Source organism: Symsagittifera roscoffensis, chromosome 6 (assembly GCF_963678635.1).
Source record: "Symsagittifera roscoffensis chromosome 6, txSymRosc1.1, whole genome shotgun sequence".
In the NCBI taxonomy this organism is placed as follows: domain Eukaryota; kingdom Metazoa; phylum Xenacoelomorpha; order Acoela; family Convolutidae; genus Symsagittifera; species Symsagittifera roscoffensis.
This window is the reverse complement of record NC_087067.1, coordinates 13,131,398-13,148,606: the sequence shown is the minus strand read 5'-3', so window position 1 is coordinate 13,148,606 and position 17,209 is coordinate 13,131,398. Positions and strand designations below refer to the sequence as shown.

Below are 17,209 nucleotides of genomic sequence, written 5' to 3'. Positions count from 1 at the left end.
ATCGGCCGCAGTCACTGGTTCCGGTTCACGTGTCTCTTCAGTTACCGCTTGCATTTTCTTCGTCGCCAGCTCTTGCGGTTTGTCTTTTCTGCGCGCCTCCGCTTCACTCAGCAGGCGAGCCTTGCTGGCTTTCACTCCTGTTAAAGCTTCCTCATGCCTTGGATGCTTGATGTCTGCCACTGTATCCCAGAATTGCGGACAATCTGATTTAAAATGACCTTCCAAGTTGCAAGAGAAACACCTCGGGCCGAATTTTGCAATTACTCCTGTCATGAAATCCTCATGGTCAACTTCTGACGCATCTTCGTCTTCGAGGCTAAAGCCTATTGCCTTCATGCCTTGTTTGTAAGTTGGGCATGCTGACACAAGATGGTCCGTTGAACTGCAATTGGCACAAGAGCGTCTCTTGTCCATATCATCCCTCGGTTTGTACCAGTTGTTCCCTTGGTTTGCTGGTCCGTTGTTAAAATTGCCATAATTGTTCTTATAGTATCCAGATCTCGAAGGAGGTTTCAACAAAAGATATTCTTTTGACTTGAGCCTCAACTCCTCTGGTGTTGGCGCATTGGTTGATAGTGGTGTGTAATGAGTTGCTAGCATTGTTCGAAGTTCATCATTCTTCACACCATCGATGAATTTTGAGGCTACTGCCAAGTTCATCCTTCGGTTAGACTCATCCGGTTGGCTGCGTCTTCTCAACATTTCCAAGTCATCTAGAAACTTGTCTATCGTTTCATCTTCTCGTTGCCTCCGTTTCTCGAAGCGCATCATCGCTTGGTGCCCCTGCACCCCTGATCCAAAACGGTTTAACAAGGTTTCGAAGATTTTCTCGGCTGTGTCACGCTGATATTGCTTCGTGGCCATGACACAGTTCAGGGCTGTCCCTTCCAAGTTACTGGTGAGCGCACTGCATTCTTGTCTATCCGACAAGTCCTCTTCCTCGAAATGCAGTTTCATTACCTCTATCCAGGTATCAATACAGCCATCAGATTCGTCTTTGTAGCATCTTGGTTTCTTAAAGACTCTTCTGGACTTCTCACTGTGTTCATTGGTTTTGGATAATCTTGTAAGGAATGTCTCTAAAGACCTGTTTAGGGGTTCAAAGGCTGTGGCCATTGCCGTGGCATCTCTCGAGTGCCCCGCCTGAGTGTCATCACACCTTGTCAAAGGCTCTGTATTCGGTGCATCCCTGCAATCCGAATCGCCGTGAGTGTTTCCCCCTTGGCCCACATGACTCCTCCCTGGGCTCGCATGTCTCCTGTTACGGGAATTACCTCTCCCAGTCGCATGTGTGCCTTGCGTCGGTCGTTCTTTAGAGGTCTGTCTGTTCCCCGTTGAACTTGCTCTACTGTTCGGGCCCCATGTTCTATTATCCCTTGTGGCGTAGTCTGATGAACTGCCCCTACCTCTAGTAGATCCATATGTCCTCCTCCTTTGATGGTCATTGAAGTTCACCTTCGGCTCCCTGCTGGGACCTCCCGAGTTCGCTTCCCCTTCTTTTGGTCCACTCTTGCTGCCTAGTAGCCCTTCCAACCTATCCATGATAGCCTGAGTTCGCCTCTCCATCATCGCATCTATCTTTGTGTCAAGAGTCCCAAGAGACTGCTCTTGCTGAATTCTTAACTTCTCCATGTCGTCTCTTAAGCGTAACTCTCTCTGCTCCGCTTCTCTTGTCATTCGCAACAAGTTCTTCGCTATGTGCTCGTCCGTTCTTTCTTTCAAGCGTTTTTCGCTCCTACCAACTTCTTGTCTATTGCGGTTTATTTCTTCCCGTAGACTTTCTCTCTTAATGTGAACTGCTCTTTCTAGTTCACTCATTCTTAAGGACATCTGTTCGTTTTGTTCTCCTATACTGCCCACTATGTTGTTCAAGGATTCTTCTAATGCTGCCCCGTTATCTACGAGTGGCGTCACTAGTGGCGGTGTCGCCCTGTCGGTCCCAGGTAGCTTCGTGCTGGTCGAGATTCGGGCTTTTACTTTCTGACTCGATGTCTTTTCATTATCCACTTCAGGATCCGCCAATGCGTTGCCTAGCCCTTTGTTTCTACTCTCCCCAGTTCGCGGCTCTGAATTTGTCATAATCGCTAAGCCTCTCGACTGGCCTGGTGTGATTGCATCTTTGCTTATCGTTCTCACCACACCAAATTTGTCCATGGTTCCAGTCTCTCTTTCGACGTATGCCTCATTCCCCTGGGTCGAACTATTGAGGCTGACTTGAGATCCAAAATCCACTTGCTCGTCTTAATCCTCTTCTTCCTCCTGGGATTCACCTTCTTTTCCTGTGCCCACTCCCATAGTGAATGGAAAAATGTTTCCTAAGGTGTTTCTCATTCTTTCTGAGAACGATGAAGACGTTGTTTGTTTCTCAGTCCCGCCTGCCATCATGGTGTTGTCTGTTGGGGATCTTCTAGTTGCCACTATTTCAGTTGAGATGTCGGACAGTTCCGACATCTCCTCTCGGTCCAATGTCCCGCCGGTGGAAGTGGCAAAATCATGGCCTTGTTCTACCGGAGTAGGTTCACTCGCCTGCCTTCTGCCTCTCCCCTCCGGTCCATGTACTTCCTGGTTCTCATTCATGGCCTGGTCCGTATGGACCTCCACTTCTAACATAGCTTTTCGTTCTTCTGAGGATTTCTGACTCCTAGTTTCAACCATTCTGCCTGAAACCGTCTCCCCTTTGTCGGTCCGGGCTCGTTTGATCCGATCCACAAAAGGGTCGGTCATTGTTTTTCTTTGCTTTTTAGGTATGAATTTCCTAGAGCTATTACCTCGTTTAGGTATCCTTGACTTGTCTAGACTCATTCTCAATTTGTCACTTCTTAATGCCTATACACTCAATTCGATTGCTAGTGACCTTATAGTTTGACTATCAATAATTATGACACAACACAATAAATTTCACAAGGTTCTATTAAATAGTGACCACGAATCCCTGTATGTTATCAGAGTACAGCTTGTATCTGATTTATTCACACTAACCGATTATCGGTCCTAAGATTTGAGTACTAGCACAATATGATGATATCAGTCAATTTAAAAGGTAGTGTACTCACTACCTAATCAAGCCCAAATTATATTGATTTAAAATCAAAAAAAAATTTCTTACAGAATAAGATTACCTCTATGAAAAACGTATGTGTGTGGTACTTTCAGTCGGTCGCAGTACAATAGTCGAACTTATATTTTAAAGAAAAAGCTTTCCCTCCTTGGTGCTGCACCAAACAGACAAAACTTTGAAGGCAGTAATTTTCTCAAGTGGGCGTCTATTGCACCCACCGAGTACTGTGTTACCTATCTGCTTTTGGACTGCCCGAGCTAGACCTACTAAAATCCTCAGGGCAGTCACTTTTCACAAAAACGTATTGGGTTTCAATCCACACCAATTAATTACGCTCCTTTTAGTTTAGACTTAGTGTCGCGAATATCCGAGTTCGGACCTGTTTTGTTTTGGTCTGGTCTTTATTGAAAGCAAGTTACCAGTGCAGTCACTGATTCCTAGCCTGTCTGCTAATAACCTAATACCTCTCACTGTAGTCTTTCTTCTGTTTACCTAAGTCCTTTAATAAAATAATACCCCTCCGGATTGGCAAAAATAGGACCCTTCCGGATTGGCAAAACTGAGACCCCTCCGGATTGGCAAAATTTAGACCCCTCCGGATTGGGACCCCTCTGAGTTAGCAAATATAAGACCCCTCTGGATTGGGACCCCTCCGGTTTTGTGAAAACAAGACCCCTCCGGATTGGGACCCCTCCGAATTTGAAAAAATTTGTACCCATCCGGATTGGGAGCCCTCTGGTTTTGTAAAAGTAGCTTTTCGAAGATTTCCTTTATTTTCAACCTATACCCCTCCGGATACGTTCTCCGATGCTATTATGCTTTTTAAATTAACTAGGAAGGGTATGTGATCTTTTCCTAGACCCTTCCGGATTGAAGTTAAACCTCTTATTTGATAATTCACGCTAACGGTGAAGTGTCTTATCGCTAGCCTAACTTCGGCTCGATTAAGGTTTTCTTGAGCCTTTAGCTTTCCCTTTTCGTCTAGAAGAGCCTAAAGGTACTTTTTCAACCGCTATTACATTTTGGTAGGGGTGTAAGGGCTTTCCTAAAAAAAAATTATAAAACGTGAGGGTACCCCCCTTCAAATTGGTGAATTTGTTAAAAACAATCTCAAAAAATTTTCACGCTTCTTTTTTCGATTTAGAATGGCGATTTAGAAAGTTCTATCATGTCTTATTCGAGCAACATTTCTATTTCCGCTCGGCACGCTTCCGAATTGTGTGGCGGCATTCGTCTTGCGCCTTCCCTATGGGGAATGGCGCCTTCTTCAAGTTCGATTTCGTGTTCGACGAAATTACAGCAACCGATATCCGCCTTATGTTTTGAAAATACATCTGCGTTCCGATTTAAGAGGTCCCACAATTTTTCGAAATTTCCCTCACCTATTTTCCCTTTTGAATGTTCTATCTCTGGCAAAACCGGTTGGTCAGATTCTAGTTCATATGACGAGGGGCGTTCCGGAAAATTCGAGCAGCTCGATAAGCCGTCGTCCGTTTCGGATTTCATTGAAAACAATTTATGAATAGATTTTAATTCATTAATCCTCCTTAAAATTTTATCTTTTTTGGCATGATAAGGACAGTCTTTCACACTATGTTTCTTCAAGTTTTGTGTCTCCTCATAGTCGGTCTTCATCGGCAAAGCGTAACCAAGCTTCTTTCCACGCTGGATTGAAACCGTGGTGTCCAGTGTGTTCAATAACACACTGACACACAGTCCGTTTCGCGTTACCGAGAAGCTCCGGCCTAAAATCACCGAACTCTGACTATTTGGATTCGGTACTAAACAAACCTGTTTACTATCGCTTAACGAATTTAAATTTCTCATTCTAAAAATTGCCACCACAGCCTGTCCTGGCTGTAGTTTCACTTTTCTATCTAAAAAAATTGGTACCTTGTTTTCGTCTGTTATTATCCTATTAATTGGTTTCTTAACATACTTCCGGTTCTTAACATAATTGGTTTCTAATCCGTATCAGACCGTTGTTCAAGTCAATCATCACGTCAAAATTCCTGACGAAATCTCTGCCCAAGATGAAATGGTCGGCGTTGTCCAAATTCTCTACAACCCGGAAGCTCATCCAAAGATCCCGTCCTCCCATGTGGAGAACCGTTATTGGTGTTCTTCCGGCTACGTAAATCGCTCCTCGATTGGCGGCGGCCAGTCGGAGATTTGTTGGAATTAGATCATCCCTCGTGAAGCCCATTCTTTCCCAATTTTTTATCGGCATCACACTCACTACTGCTCCTGTGACCAGAAGCCCTGTGACTCCGATTTGCTTCCCGTTGGTGTCGAGCAGATGTGCGGTCATATCTGTTTCATACCCAATGTGTACTGCATCTTGTTCCATCCTGGCGTCTTGGCTTATCATGCGGACTTTGAGTTCCTCCTCACCCAAATAGATCTGCCCTATTTGGTCACTATCTGTTGTAACAAATGTCCTAGTGTAGATACTGATTCCATCCACGTTCAGCATCACTTGATACGGTCCATAGACTTCCAGGTAGCGTCCATGAAGTTTCTTTATTCAAGGGCCACCCGTTGTTAGTAGTGCTCGCACAGCTCTCGACTCAGTGCGTGGCTCCACCTGCCTCAGATAATCTGCATATGTGTCCAAATGCATCAAAGTGAACTCGGATGATCTCTCAGATTTCTGATTACTTTGTGTCCAGTCACTGAGATTATTGACTGTATCTTGCTCCCTTGTGGCACCATGCCGAACCTCTGACCGGAGATCACATTAAGTTTCATGCTCAAACTGCTTGGTGCTTTAGTCTCCTCGACCTCCGTTGCTTCGAAGGTATTCAGTTGCTCCTGTAGTTTCTCATTCTCCAGTTCGAGTTTCACTTTTTGTTCGATCTCTTTTGTCACCAGTTCCTGCTGCACTCTATTTAGAGCATCCCTCGCGGCTGCCCTATAATCAATCTTGAAGTCATCGGCCGCAGTCACTGGTTCCGGTTCACGTGTCTCTTCAGTTACCGCTTGCATTTTCTTCGTCGCCAGCTCTTGCGGTTTGTCTTTTCTGCGCGCCTCCGCTTCACTCAGCAGGCGAGCCTTGCTGGCTTTCACTCCTGTTAAAGCTTCCTCATGCCTTGGATGCTTGATGTCTGCCACTGTATCCCAGAATTGCGGACAATCTGATTTAAAATGACCTTCCAAGTTGCAAGAGAAACACCTCGGGCCGAATTTTGCAATTACTCCTGTCATGAAATCCTCATGGTCAACTTCTGACGCATCTTCGTCCTCGAGGCTAAAGCCTATTGCCTTCATGCCTTGTTTGTAAGTTGGGCATGCTGACACAAGATGGTCCGTTGAACTGCAATTGGCACAAGAGCGTCTCTTGTCCATATCATCCCTCGGTTTGTACCAGTTGTTCCCTTGGTTTGCTGGTCCGTTGTTAAAATTGCCATAATTGTTCTTATAGTATCCAGATCTCGAAGGAGGTTTCAACAAAAGATATTCTTTTGACTTGAGCCTCAACTCCTCTGGTGTTGGCGCATTGGTTGATAGTGGTGTGTAATGAGTTGCTAGCATTGTTCGAAGTTCATCATTCTTCACACCATCGATGAATTTTGAGGCTACTGCCAAGTTCATCCTTCGGTTAGACTCATCCGGTTGGCTGCGTCTTCTCAACATTTCCAAGTCATCTAGAAACTTGTCTATCGTTTCATCTTCTCGTTGCCTCCGTTTCTCGAAGCGCATCATCGCTTGGTGCCCCTGCACCCCTGATCCAAAACGGTTTAACAAGGTTTCGAAGATTTTCTCGGCTGTGTCACGCTGATATTGCTTCGTGGCCATGACACAGTTCAGGGCTGTCCCTTCCAAGTTACTGGTGAGCGCACTGCATTCTTGTCTATCCGACAAGTCCTCTTCCTCGAAATGCAGTTTCATTACCTCTATCCAGGTATCAATACAGCCATCAGATTCGTCTTTGTAGCATCTTGGTTTCTTAAAGACTCTTCTGGACTTCTCACTGTGTTCATTGGTTTTGGATAATCTTGTAAGGAATGTCTCTAAAGACCTGTTTAGGGGTTCAAAGGCTGTGGCCATTGCCGTGGCATCTCTCGAGTGCCCCGCCTGAGTGCCATCACACCTTGTCAAAGGCTCTGTATTCGGTGCATCCCTGCAATCCGAATCGCCGTGAGTGTTTCCCCCTTGGCCCACATGACTCCTCCCTGGGCTCGCATGTCTCCTGTTACGGGAATTACCTCTCCCAGTCGCATGTGTGCCTTGCGTCGGTCGTTCTTTAGAGGTCTGTCTGTTCCCCGTTGAACTTGCTCTACTGTTCGGGCCCCATGTTCTATTATCCCTTGTGGCGTAGTCTGATGAACTGCCCCTACCTCTAGTAGATCCATATGTCCTCCTCCTTTGATGGTCATTGAAGTTCACCTTCGGCTCCCTGCTGGGACCTCCCGAGTTCGGTTCCCCTTCTTTTGGTCCACTCTTGCTGCCTAGTAGCCCTTCCAACCTATCCATGATAGCCTGAGTTCGCCTCTCCATCATCGCATCTATCTTTGTGTCAAGAGTCCCAAGAGACTGCTCTTGCTGAATTCTTAACTTCTCCATGTCGTCTCTTAAGCGTAACTCTCTCTGCTCCGCTTCTCTTGTCATTCGCAACAAGTTCTTCGCTATGTGCTCGTCCGTTCTTTCTTTCAAGCGTTTTTCGCTCCTACCAACTTCTTGTCTATTGCGGTTTATTTCTTCCCGTAGACTTTCTCTCTTAATGTGAACTGCTCTTTCTAGTTCACTCATTCTTAAGGACATCTGTTCGTTTTGTTCTCCTATACTGCCCACTATGTTGTTCAAGGATTCTTCTAATGCTGCCCCGTTATCTACGAGTGGCGTCACTAGTGGCGGTGTCGCCCTGTCGGTCCCAGGTAGCTTCGTGCTGGTCGAGATTCGGGCTTTTACTTTCTGACTCGATGTCTTTTCATTATCCACTTCAGGATCCGCCAATGCGTTGCCTAGCCCTTTGTTTCTACTCTCCCCAGTTCGCGGCTCTGAATTTGTCATAATCGCTAAGCCTCTCGACTGGCCTGGTGTGTTTGCATCTTTGCTTATCGTTCTCACCACACCAAATTTGTCCATGGTTCCAGTCTCTCTTTCGACGTATGCCTCATTCCCCTGGGTCGAACTATTGAGGCTGACTTGAGATCCAAAATCCACTTGCTCGTCTTAATCCTCTTCTTCCTCCTGGGATTCACCTTCTTTTCCTGTGCCCACTCCCATAGTGAATGGAAAAATGTTTCCTAAGGTGTTTCTCATTCTTTCTGAGAACGATGAAGACGTTGTTTGTTTCTCAGTCCCGCCTGCCATCATGGTGTTGTCTGTTGGGGATCTTCTAGTTGCCACTATTTCAGTTGAGATGTCGGACAGTTCCGACATCTCCTCTCGGTCCAATGTCCCGCCGGTGGAAGTGGCAAAATCATGGCCTTGTTCTACCGGAGTAGGTTCACTCGCCTGCCTTCTGCCTCTCCCCTCCGGTCCATGTACTTCCTGGTTCTCATTCATGGCCTGGTCCGTATGGACCTCCACTTCTAACATAGCTTTTCGTTCTTCTGAGGATTTCTGACTCCTAGTTTCAACCATTCTGCCTGAAACCGTCTCCCCTTTGTCGGTCCGGGCTCGTTTGATCCGATCCACAAAAGGGTCGGTCATTGTTTTTCTTTGCTTTTTAGGTATGAATTTCCTAGAGCTATTACCTCGTTTAGGTATCCTTGACTTGTCTAGACTCATTCTCAATTTGTCACTTCTTAATGCCTATACACTCAATTCGATTGCTAGTGACCTTATAGTTTGACTATCAATAATTATGACACAACACAATAAATTTCACAAGGTTCTATTAAATAGTGACCACGAATCCCTGTATGTTATCAGAGTACAGCTTGTATCTGATTTATTCACACTAACCGATTATCGGTCCTAAGATTTGAGTACTAGCACAATATGATGATATCAGTCAATTTAAAAGGTAGTGTACTCACTACCTAATCAAGCCCAAATTATATTGATTTAAAATCAAAAAAAAATTTCTTACAGAATAAGATTACCTCTATGAAAAACGTATGTGTGTGGTACTTTCAGTCGGTCGCAGTACAATAGTCGAACTTATATTTTAAAGAAAAAGCTTTCCCTCCTTGGTGCTGCACCAAACAGACAAAACTTTGAAGGCAGTAATTTTCTCAAGTGGGCGTCTATTGCACCCACCGAGTACTGTGTTACCTATCTGCTTTTGGACTGCCCGAGCTAGACCTACTAAAATCCTCAGGGCAGTCACTTTTCACAAAAACGTATTGGGTTTCAATCCACACCAATTAATTACGCTCCTTTTAGTTTAGACTTAGTGTCGCGAATATCCGAGTTCGGACCTGTTTTGTTTTGGTCTGGTCTTTATTGAAAGCAAGTTACCAGTGCAGTCACTGATTCCTAGCCTGTCTGCTAATAACCTAATACCTCTCACTGTAGTCTTTCTTCTGTTTACCTAAGTCCTTTAATAAAATAATACCCCTCCGGATTGGCAAAAATAGGACCCTTCCGGATTGGCAAAACTGAGACCCCTCCGGATTGGCAAAATTTAGACCCCTCCGGATTGGGACCCCTCTGAGTTAGCAAATATAAGACCCCTCTGGATTGGGACCCCTCCGGTTTTGTGAAAACAAGACCCCTCCGGATTGGGACCCCTCCGAATTTGAAAAAATTTGTACCCATCCGGATTGGGAGCCCTCTGGTTTTGTAAAAGTAGCTTTTCGAAGATTTCCTTTATTTTCAACCTATACCCCTCCGGATACGTTCTCCGATGCTATTATGCTTTTTAAATTAACTAGGAAGGGTATGTGATCTTTTCCTAGACCCTTCCGGATTGAAGTTAAACCTCTTATTTGATAATTCACGCTAACGGTGAAGTGTCTTATCGCTAGCCTAACTTCGGCTCGATTAAGGTTTTCTTGAGCCTTTAGCTTTCCCTTTTCGTCTAGAAGAGCCTAAAGGTACTTTTTCAACCGCTATTACATTTTGGTAGGGGTGTAAGGGCTTTCCTAAAAAAAAATTATAAAACGTGAGGGTACCCCCCTTCAAATTGGTGAATTTGTTAAAAACAATCTCAAAAAATTTTCACGCTTCTTTTTTCGAAAAACTTTTGTTCCTATCAGTAAGCTCAGCTAATTTCTGATCTATTGGAACTAGATCAACTGGATCTGCCCAGTAGTTCCAAAGTTATTAACCAAAACGTCTTTTTTCTTAAGTCAAGAAATTTCTCTCTTATAGGTTCCGCCTAACTTTTTCCGCAATTCTGTTCTTTTCGACCTAAAAATTATTGATCCGAGCTCAGAAGGCCTATACTCTTCTAGTTCAGTGCAAAAAACCCGATCTAAAACGCTTTAGTTGAAAAAGTTTGCGAAAAACTATGTTACCTGTACCCCTCCGGATTGATGAATCCACCAAATCAAACACGTTAAGTTCGATCTCTCTGCAACTCGGAAGGCTTTCGGGTAGCGGGTTTTAAAACTTGTAGATTCATTAGTGGACGTTGTCCGAACAACTATTTTTACTGCCCCAACTCAAAAATTTCAAAAAATTTTCTGAATTTATAATGTTCCGTTTCTTCAAAAATCACGAAAATTCGGTTTTTGGTTCCAAAATAGTTCCAACCACTTCCGAACTAAACTTAACCGGTTCTATCTATTATAGTAGTGCAGTTACGATGTAACACACTAATCTAGCGCTTTTTTCCGTTTCAAAATTATCGATATCTCAAAAATCGCGATTTGTGGGGGGATTAAAATATCGCTATTTTGACCCTAAAAACCGGTCTGTTTTCTGTGTTTTTCTCTGAAAAACGATATAGGAGTATTAATATAGGCTATATAAGTAATAATATACCCCTCCGGGTTTGTTTAATATCCGAATTAAGGTGCTTAACTCGGATATTCGCAGTTCGGTGAAGGGTCACTACAGTGCAGCACTGTCGAGCCCCCCACAGATTACTATCCTAATTTTTGTACCAAAAGGGATACAAAACTTGTTAACGATACCCAACAGTCGATTGTTGTTGTCGTTGAGCCCTTTCTTGTTGCTCCTTGTACTGCTTGCCGGATCAGTCTTCTCCCAAGACCCTCCGGATTGAGCGCAAATCAGCAGACCCTTCCGGATTGAGCGCAATTTATCATTAACGTGCTTAAATGCTCAAATAACCCTACAGTACAAGCCTCACAAACGGGCCACAAAATTGATCGTAACGATCCTGACTGATATAAATGCCTGTAACAACAATATATCTATCAACAACAAACGGGGGGTCGGAACACATCTTGTCGGGGGGGATGATTTCTACTGATTTTTTTTTACTTTTTTTTTTACTGTTTTTGGTTTTTTCGGTTATTTTTTGTTTTTTGTTTTTCTTGGCTAATATACTACTTTTTGTTTGGTTTTATATATATCTTTAAGTGTTTTTGGTCACAAACCTCTCAGGGAACGAGGGGATGGCCGATCCCCCCACCCTTCCTGGTTCGTGAATTTTCGGTCTTAACTAGGTTAAAAATCTATTCACGGTAATCCGGAAGGCTTCCGCGTTCCTAACTAACCTTCTGCACCGGCGGTTTAGGCCTATTAAGGGCGTTAATGTGTGCATCCGCTCGGCGCGGAGTGCTCATTAACGGTTCTGCTGGTCATGATGTTAAAAAAGATTAACACCCAGGAGCGCCATAAAAACATCTATGTAACATTCGCCCGGAAGATAAATATCGACGGAAAATAAAGCTAGTTTCTAAGACGACTGGCCAACGTCTAAACAGAGCTCTACATGCTTTTCACCTTCTCTACCAAGCCAGTTCTTTTGGTGGTCTTTCTAACATCGGGTCGACAAAAACGTTACTGCTTTCGGCTTCGGTCAAAACACTCAAATTAACTAGATTACATGCAGAAACAGTGAGCTCATGGCTGGGTCTCAGTATGCCCAGACCACGAGGTCACTCCTAAAAACAGGGCTACTACTATTTATTGAATTATTATTGTTTTTGTTCAGTAGATAAAAATCATCATCTCCATCGAAGATGGATCAACCCCTTCCCCCAACTCCTAGCTTCTCATCCTAGCAAAATGAATTCAGATGTTAATTAAATTCAATTCAGGACATAATAGGGAAGCTAAAAGTTTGTATAAAATGATATAAGTTCCAATCCCGAGACCCCTCCGGATTCTTGAATCCGGGGAAATAAGACCCTTATCTTCCTTCCGGAAGGCTGTCTTCCACCCTTCACCGTTGTTCGCAACGGCCTTGCAACTATTGTAGCGACACAATAGTTGCAAATCGGAACGGTCTCTGCTACTTCTGCAATTTGTTGTTGTTTTCCAATCACAATTCTCGTCGTTATCGCCTACGCAACTGATGTTGTTGTGTTTTTATTCTGGCTTTCTTCCAAAATGGCCGCTTTTGACGCTTCTCAGAATTATTAAGTCATCACTTCGAATTTTTAAAATTTCAAAATACCAGAATATCTTGACGTTCACCGTTTGACTAATCGTCCCCATAACGTTGTTAATCTCTTAAAACCGTCAATTCGGAAGGTTAGCTGCTAAAATTTCGACTCTGTTGAATCTGCATTTTGTCCATTCTGGTCGAATGTCACATACTCCCCGGACAGTCCGGTCAATGTCCTCATTGAATCTCGCAGTGTTCGTGAAATTGGTACAGTGTCATCGAACAGAATTTACAAAATGCACGAAATTACTTTTATCCGCGTCATATCGACTCACTGCAGAATATAAACGGCATCATACTACATCACTATAGCCTTCAAATTTTTTCATTAATCTGCACATTGAGGATATGACCTAAGATAAAAACATCTTTTCTGACTTCCAATGTCAATGCCCTGATTAAAACTTTTTCTCCTAGATTTTCAAAAGATGTTGGTTTTTATATGCATGAATGTTGATGTTCTTAGTTGTTTCGCTCCAGGCTGAAATTAATCTGTGAACGCAAATTTTTGGACAAAAAGTGGGCAGGTGCAGTTTAGCCTTGAAGTTGAGTTGAGTTCATCTTATTGAAAGTTTTGGATTTGTTTTTTCAAAACAAACATCTAGATCGTTCCAGACTTTAGAATGATGGAAATATCTGGGTTAATATTTCTTCTTGCACTGTGAATGTTCAGCTGTAATGGCCAAGTGATTAAGGCGTTCGACTTGAAATCCTATGGGATTTTGCCGCGTAGGTTTGAACCCTTCTCGCAGCGGATAAGAAGTTTTTTTTTCATTTTTTGAATGTAGGTTAGACGTATATTTGGCATCAAATTTTTTTTTCAATGGTTAAATACGATTATCATGATTGGATGATGATCAATGAAACTAAACCTGATCAAGTGTTTTCTTCATGTGTTTTTTTTGCTTCTAACATTTGCCAAACAGTTTTTAAAGTAGTTGAGCAGTATTACTGGCTCGACTAAGCTTTGGTTTATAAAAAGCCGCAAATTTGTTTGCTAGTAGTCAGTCAAAAAACACTAAACTGAAAGTCGAAGTTTTCAGTTTGAGTTAGTTCTAAGTCCCAAATGTTTTCTTACATTTTTCAACAAGATTTCCTTCCTAATTAGGGTCTCGCAAAAAGATACCTCTTACTGAACAAAAAAGTAGGAAAAGAAAGAGAACTGTCGGACAAGAGAATTCAGCTAAAATTTTGGAGGAATTTTTTTTCAGAAGCAGCAGTTTTCTTTTAAAAATATACAGAAGTTGTGTTTTCTAAAAACTTAGACTTGTAACGGCGACTTTTGCTTTGGTTGAAACCCTGGCTTAGTTTTTCTTCGGTCACTTAGAGCTTTCAGCTGCGATGGCCGAGTGGTTAAGGCGTTGGACTTGAATTGCAATGGGATTTTCCCGCGTAGGTTCGAACCCTGCTCGAAGCGTGCAAGAAGTCTTTTTTGTTGTTTTGTTGTAACCATTTTTTTTCATTCTTTGAAAGTGCGTTGTACGTAAATTTGGCAAAAAAACGTTTCTAAGCTTAAATACGATTATCATCAAATTACGGATGATGATCATTGAAACTTAACCTGATCAAGTGTTTTCTTCATGTATTTCTTACATGCTTCTGACATTTGCCAAACAGTTTTTAAAGTAGTTGAGCAGCATGACTGGCTCGACCAAGCTTTGGTTTATAAAAAGCCGCAAATTTGTTTGCTAGTAGTCAGTCAACAAACACTAAATTGAAAGTCGAAGTTTTCAGTTTCAGTTGGTTCTAAGTCCCAAATGTTTTCTTTCATTTTTCAACAAGATTTCCTTCCTAATTAGGGTCTCGCAAAAAATATACATCTTACTGAATAAAAAATTAGGAAAAAAAGCGGACTGTCGGACAAAAGAATTCAGCTAAAATTTTGTAGGAATTTACTTTCAGAAGCAGCAGTTTTCTTTTAAAAATATACAGAAGTTGTGTTTTCTAAAAACTTAGACTTGTAACGGTGACTTTTGCTTTGGTTGAAACCCTGGCTTAGTTTTTCTTCTGTCATGTAGCTCTCTCAGCTGCGATGGCCGAGTGGTTAAGGCGTTGGACTTGAAACCCAATGGGAGTTTCCCGCGTAGGTTCGAACCCTGCTCGCAGCGGGCAAGAAGTTTTATTTGTTGTTTTGTTGTAACCTTTTTTTACATTCTTTGAAATTGCGTTCTACGTAAATTTGGCATAAAAACGTTTCTAAGCTTAAATACGATTATCATCAAATTACGGATGATGATCATTGAAACTTAACCTGATCAAGTGTTTTCTTCATGTATTTCTTACATGCTTCTGACATTTGCCAAACAGTTTTTTAAGAAGTTGAGCAGCATGACTGGCTCGACCAAGCTTTGGTTTATAAAAAGCCGCAAATTTGTTTGCTAGTAGTCAGTCAACAAACACTAAATTGAAAGTCGAAGTTTTCAGTTTGAGTTGGTTCTAAGTCCCAAATGTTTTCTTTCATTTTTCAACAAGATTTCCTTCCTAATTAGGGTCTCGCAAAAAATATACATCTTACTGAATAAAAAATTAGGAAAAAAAGCGGACTGTCGGACAAAAGAATTCAGCTAAAATTTTGGAGGAATTTTTTTTCAGAAGCAGCAGTTTTCTTTTAAAAATAAACAGAAGTTGTGTTTTCTAAAAACTTAGACTTGTAACGGCGACTTTTGCTTTGGTTGAAACCCTGGCTTAGTTTTTCTTCTGTCATGTAGCTCTCTCAGCTGCGATGGCCGAGTGGTTAAGGCGTTGGACTTGAATTCCAATGGGATTTTCCCTCGTAGGTTCGAACCCTGCTCGCAGCGGGCAAGAAGTCTTTTTTGTTGTTTTGTTGTAACCATTTTTTTTCTATTCTTTGAAAGTGCGTTGTACGTAAATTTGGCATAAAAAAAACGTTTCAAAGCTTAAATACGATTATCATAATATTTCGGATGATGATCATTGAAACTTAACCTGATCAAGTGTTTTCTTCATGTTTTTCTTACAAGCTTCTGACATTTGCCAAACAGTTTTTAAAGTAGTTGAGCAGCATGACTGGCTCGACTAAGCTTTGGTTTATAAAAAGCCGCAAATTTGTTTGCAAGTACTGAGTCAAAAAACACTAAACTGAAAGTCGAAGTTTTCATCTTGAGGTAGTTCTAAGTCCCAAATGTTTTCCTACCATTTTCAACAAGATTTCCTTCCTAATTAGGGTCTCGCAAAAATATACCTCTTACTGAATAAAAAAGTAGGAAAAGAAAGCGGACTGTCGGACAAAAGAATTCAGCTAAAATTTTGTAGGAATTTACTTTCAGAAGCAGCAGTTTTCTTTTAAAAATATACAGAAGTTGTGTTTTCTAAAAACTTAGACTTGTAACGGTGACTTTTGCTTTGGTTGAAACCCTGGCTTAGTTTTTCTTCTGTCATGTAGCTCTCTCAGCTGCGATGGCCGAGTGGCTAAGGCGTTGGACTTGAAACCCAATGGGAGTTTCCCGCGTAGGTTCGAACCCTGCTCGCAGCGGGCAAGAAGTTTTATTTGTTGTTTTGTTGTAACCTTTTTTTACATTCTTTGAAATTGCGTTCTACGTAAATTTGGCACAAAAAACGTTTCATAGCTTAAATACGGCTATCATTTTGTTTCGGATGATGATCATTGAAATTTAACCTGATCAAGTGTTTTCTTCATGTATTTGCTTACATGCTTCTGACATTCGCCAAACAGTTTTTAAAGTAATTGAGCAGCATGAGTGGCTCGACTAAGCTTTCGTTTATAAAAAGCCGCAATTTTTAACCAAGCATTTTGTTTGCTAATAGTCAGTCAAAAAACACCAAACCGAAAGTCGAAGTTTTCATTTTAAGTTAATTCTAAATCCCAAATATTTTTTACTCTTTTCAACAAGAGTTCCTTCATGATTAGGGTCTTGTAAAAATTATACCTCTCACTGAATAAAGAAGTTGGAACAAAAACGGACTGTCGGACAAAAGAATTGAGCTAAAATTTTGAAGGACGTTTTTTTCATAGGCAGCGGTTTTCTTTTAAAAATTATACAGAAGTTTTGTTTTCTAAGAAGCTAGACTTGTTAAGTCGTCTTTCGCTTTGTTTGAATCCCTGGGTTATTTTTTCTTCTTTCACCGTGAACGTTCAGCTGCGATGGCCGAGTGGTTAAGGCGTTGGACTTGAAATCCAATGGGATTTTACCCGCGTAGGTTCGAACCCTGCTCGCAGCGGCCAAGAAGTCTATTTTATTGTAACTATGTTTTTCCATTTTTTGAAAGTAAGTTGTACGTATATTTGGCATTAAAAATACGTTTCAAAGCTTAAACACGATTATCATAAATTTTTGGATGATGAGCATTGAAGTTAAACCTGATCAAGTGTTTTCTTCATGTATTTTTTGCATGCTTCTGACATTCGACAAACAAATTTTAAAGTAATTGAGCAGCATGACTGTCTCGACCAAGCTTTCGTTTACAAGAAGCCGCAATTTCTAACCAAGCGTTTTGTTTGCTAGTAGGCAGTCAAAAAACACCAAACCGAAAGTCGAAGTTTTCAGTTTGAGTTAGTCCTAAGTCCAAATATTTTTTACTCTTTTCAACAAGATTTTTTGGACCTTTACAATCTTGTAAGGAATGTCTCTAAAGACCTGTTTAGGGGTTCAAAGGCTGTGGCCATTGCCGTGGCATCTCTCGAGTGCCCCGCC

The 17,209-nt window shown here is 41.9% G+C and overlaps 5 non-coding genes across 5 annotated transcripts; all 5 read left to right on the top strand.

The window, feature by feature from the left end:
* The first annotated feature begins 13,871 nt into the window (after positions 1-13,871).
* Positions 13,872-13,953, top strand: Trnas-uga (transfer RNA serine (anticodon UGA)). The gene has a single exon. It is a non-coding gene; the product is annotated as a tRNA-Ser (tRNA).
* Positions 13,954-14,562: 609 nt separating this feature from the next.
* Trnas-uga (transfer RNA serine (anticodon UGA)) lies at positions 14,563-14,644 on the top strand. The gene has a single exon. It is a non-coding gene; the product is annotated as a tRNA-Ser (tRNA).
* Positions 14,645-15,252: 608 nt separating this feature from the next.
* On the top strand, positions 15,253-15,334 carry Trnas-uga (transfer RNA serine (anticodon UGA)). The gene has a single exon. It is a non-coding gene; the product is annotated as a tRNA-Ser (tRNA).
* A 613-nt stretch (positions 15,335-15,947) lies between these two features.
* Positions 15,948-16,029, top strand: Trnas-uga (transfer RNA serine (anticodon UGA)). The gene has a single exon. It is a non-coding gene; the product is annotated as a tRNA-Ser (tRNA).
* Positions 16,030-16,653: 624 nt separating this feature from the next.
* Positions 16,654-16,736, top strand: Trnas-uga (transfer RNA serine (anticodon UGA)). Its single transcript has one exon. It is a non-coding gene; the product is annotated as a tRNA-Ser (tRNA).
* Positions 16,737-17,209: the final 473 nt, after the last annotated feature.